The sequence below is a fragment of the Bombina bombina genome, chromosome 6 (assembly GCF_027579735.1).
Source record: "Bombina bombina isolate aBomBom1 chromosome 6, aBomBom1.pri, whole genome shotgun sequence".
Lineage (NCBI taxonomy): Eukaryota > Metazoa > Chordata > Amphibia > Anura > Bombinatoridae > Bombina > Bombina bombina.
The window spans coordinates 880,197,641-880,202,253 of record NC_069504.1 but is presented as its reverse complement, the minus strand read 5'-3'; positions in this window follow the sequence as shown (position 1 = coordinate 880,202,253).

Below are 4,613 nucleotides of genomic sequence, written 5' to 3'. Positions count from 1 at the left end.
GCCTGTAAGATCTGGACACTCGCATACATCATACATGCTTTTTGTCAGCGACTGGGTGACTGCACACATTCTCTTATCAGGGGAGCCATGTTTGAACTCTTGAGCTACATAACTTAGCAGTTACTGAGACGTCTTCCCTACTCTCTATTGCCCTATTAGACAGACCCTATTAAGTAACATGCCTCTGTCGGCATATAGAGTCCAACCTTATACCTTATATATTCTCTTGACCATACCACTTATACCCGATTACGAATTGCACAGCTATGATCCTATCTCGCCACAGTGTCAAGACACTCACTCTCACTCTCAAATCTCTGGGGACGATGGTGTGTTTAGTCTAATGTAGTTTACTGTCATGTCTAGTTCAGTCCCAGCAATGTATATAAGTATCTCAGAAAGGTTGATCAAAGCCTCTCTTATTGAAATTTGACAACTCTTTATTAATATAAGTGATCCAACGAAATTACTAACTGCATATTGTATTGTATTCATGCCGCACTAACTCATAGATTATTCTGGGGAATGGGCAGAAATGGTATGTATAGGTATGTATACACTTGTTGTGTTTCCCCCAGCCCTCACCACTCTACCCCCCCTCTTCCCTGGCTTCCCCTCCTTCGCCTCCCCTTACCTCCTCCGTTTTATGTCATGTTTCTGTTTATTCCCCCACCCCCTTTCCATTCTACCTGTCCCTCTCCCCAGTTCCCCCCTTCCCCTCTGCCCCCCCCTGTTCCATATTTGTTTGTTTGTTAATAATGCTAAAAACCCCAATGTAGTGGTGCAGATCCATATCTATTAGAGCAGTGGTTAACTGCTGAAAATTCTCGAAGTTATATGTATGTTATTGTATGAAATCACAGCTGCTTGTACTGTCTTACCTACCTTCCTGGCTCGCCCTGCGCGGTGGGCTAGAGGGGCATCTTGTAACTTTGCACCCCATATTGGTTATAAATAAAAGTTTAAAAAAAAAAACTGTTTTCCTGGAAAGTTTTGTTTCTTGTTGCCATTTCTTCCGCACACAGGGTATCTGAGCTTTCAGCTTTACAGTGTGATTCCCCTTACCTTTATTTTTCATGCTGATAAGGCGGTACTTCGTACCAAATTGGGGTTTCTCCCTAAGGTGGTTTTGGATCAAAACATTAATCAGGAAATTGTTTTCTTCTTTTTGTCCTAATCCTTCTCAAAAGGAACGTCTTTTACTTAACTTGGATGTTGTGCGGGCCCTAAAATTTTACTTACAAGCTACTAAGGATTTTAGGCAATCTTCTGCCATGTTTGTTCTTTTTTCTGGAAAGCGTAAGGGTCAGAAGGCCACTTCTACTACTCTGTCTCTCTGATTGAGAAGTTTGATTCATTTGCCATATGAGACTGCTGGATAGCAGCCTCCTGAGAGACTTACGGCTCATTCCACTAGGGCTGTCTCCTCCTCTTGGGCTTTCAAAAATGAAGCTTCTGTGGAACAAATTTGCAAGGCGGCAACATGGTCCTCTTTGCATACTTTTTCCAAATTCTACAAATTTGATACTTTTGCCTCAGCTGAGACTTCTTTTGGGAGAAAGGTTCTACAAGCTGTAGTGCCTTCCGTTTAGGTCCTCCTGCCTTTTTCTCACTTCCTGTTCATTTTGTGTCCTCTCGCTTGGGTATTGGTTCCGACTAGTAATTAGAATGACGTTGTGGACTCTCCATGTCATAGGAAAGAAAAAAAAATATGCTTACCTGATACATTTCTTTCTTTCCGGACATGGAGAGTCCATGACCCCGCCCTCTTTTTTTGTTTATAATTTGGCTTTTTTTTTTTTTTTTGAGTAAACCTCAGGCACATTTTCACTCTTGTGTTTCTGAATGACTGGGGGATAATTTATGGGTAAGGCAGTTACACTTAAAGGAACACTGAACCCAAATTTTTTCTTTTGTGATTCAGATAGAGAATTCAATTTTAAGCAACTTTCTAATTTACTCCTATTATCAGATTTTCTTCATTCTCTTGGTATCTTTATTTGAAAAGAAAGAATTTAAGTTTAGAGGCCGACCCATTTTTGGTGAACAACCTGGGTTGTTGCTGATTGGTGGATAAAATCACCCACCAAGAAACAGGAGCTGTCCAGAGTTCTGAACCAAAATAATAGCGTAGATGCCTTCTTTTTCAAATAACGATAGCAAGAGAACAAAGAAAATTTGATAAAAGGAGTAAATTATAAAGTTGCTTAAAATTGCTTGCTCTATCTGAATCACGAAAGAAAAAGATTGGGTTCAGTGTCCCTTTAAAAGCTTTGCTGGGGTGCTCTTTGCCTCCTCCTGCTGGCCGGGAGTTAAATATACCACTAGTAATTGGAATGACATTGTGGACTCTCCATGTCCGGAAAGAAATATATTTATTAGGTAAGCAAAAATGTTGTTTTTAAGCAACAGTCCAATTTACTTCTGTTAGCTAATTTGTTTAATTCTTTAGATAACCTTTGGCTCAGCCATGTGCATTGATGTTTCTTCAACAATAACACAAAGCATCTATCTGCAGCCACCAATCAGCAGCTACTGTCTATTTAGATATGCTTTTCAACAAAGAATATCAAGAGAAGGAAGCAAATTAGATAATAGAAGTAAATTGGAAAGTTTAAAAAAGCATGCTCTTTCTCTTTCATGAAAGAAAAAAAAATTGGGTTTCATGTCCTTTTACGTGCTATAGGGCCTGAGGAGTTCTTATTGTATCCTGTTGAACCCAAAGAATGTGCAAATAAAGGTGCTTTCTTTCATGTACGATAATTAGCAAGAGTCCATGAGCTAGTGACGTATGGGATATACATTCCTACCAGGAGGGGCAAAGTTTCCCAAACCTCAAAATGCCTATAAATACACCCCTCACCACACCCACAATTCAGTTTTACAAACTTTGCCTCCTATGGAGGTGGTGAAGTAAGTTTGTGCTAGATTCTACGTTGATATGTGCTTCGCAGCAGGCTGGAGCCCGGTTTTCCTCTCAGAGTGCAGTGAATGTCAGAGGGATGTGAGGAGAGTATTGCCTATTTGAATTCAATGGTCTCCTTTTACGGGGTCTATTTCATAGGTTCTCTGTTATCGGTCGTAGAGATTCATCTCTTACCTCCCTTTTCAGATCGACGATATACTCTTATATACCATTACCTCTACTGATTCTCGTTTCAGTACTGGTTTGGCTATCTACTATATGTAGATGAGTGTCCTGGGGTAAGTAAGTCTTATTTTTTGTGACACTCTAAGCTATGGTTGGGCACTTTATATGTAAAGTTCTAAATATATGTCTTTAAACTTATATTTGCCATGATTCAGGATGATCAGTATTCCTTATTTCAGACAGTCAGTTTCATTATTTGGGATAATGCATATGAATGATCATTTTTTCTTACCTTAAAAATTGTTTCAATTGACTTTTTTCCCTGTGGGCTGTTAGGTTCGCGGGGGCTGAAAATGCTTCAATTTATTGCGTCATTTTTGGCACAGACTTTTTTGGCGCAAAATTTTTTTGTCATTTCCGGCGCCCTAATTGACGCCGGAAGTTGTTCGTGATTGCGTCATTTTTTTGACGTTTTTGCGCCAAAAATGTCGGCGTCACCGGATGTGGCGTCATTCTTAGCGCCAAAAAATTTTAAGCGTTGCACTTAGCGCCAATAATGTGGGCGTCATTTTTGGCGCCAAAAAATGTGGGCGTCATTTTTGGCGCCAAAAAATGTGGGCGTCATTCTTGTCTCCACCTTTTTTTTCACATTATTTCAGTCTCATTTTTTCATTGCTTCTGGTTGCTAGAGGCTTGTTCATTGGCATTTTTTCCCATTCCTGAAACTGTCATTTAAGGAATTTGATAAATTTTGCTTTATATGTTGTTTTTTCTTTTACATATTGCAAGATGTCTAAAATTGACCCTGGATCAGAATCTACTTCTGGAAAGACGCTGCCTGATGCTGGTTCTACCAAAGTTAAGTGCATTTGTTGTAAACTTGTGGTAACTGTTCCTCCGGCTGTAGTTTGTGATGAATGTCATGATAAACTTGCTAATGCAGATAGTATTTCCATTAGTAATATTCCATTACCTGTTGTTGTTCCCTCAACATCTAATGCTCTGGATGTTCCTTTTAATATAAAATAATTTGTTTCTAAATCTATTAGGAAGGCTCTGTCTGTTATTCCTCCTTCCAGTAAACGTAAAAGGTCTTTTAAAACTTCTAATTTTTCAGATGAATTTTTAGATGACCGTCATCATTCTGACTTGTCTGTTTCTGATGAGGATTTATCTGGTTCAGAAGATTCTGTCTCAGATATTGACACTGATAAATCTTCATATTTATTTAAAATGGAATTTATTCGTTCTTTACTTAAAGAAGTTTTAATCTCATTAGATATGGAGGAGTCTAGTCCTCTTTATACTAAATCTACTAAGCGTTTAAATTCAGTTTTTAAACCTCCTATAGTTATTCCAGAAGTTTTTCCTGTCCCTGATGCTATTTCTGAAGTAATTTCTAGGGAATGGAATAATCTGGGTACTTCATTTACTCCTTCTCAAAGGTTTAAGAAATTGTATCCTGTGCCATCTGACAGATTAGACTTTTGGGACAAAATCCCTAAAATTGATGGGGCTATCT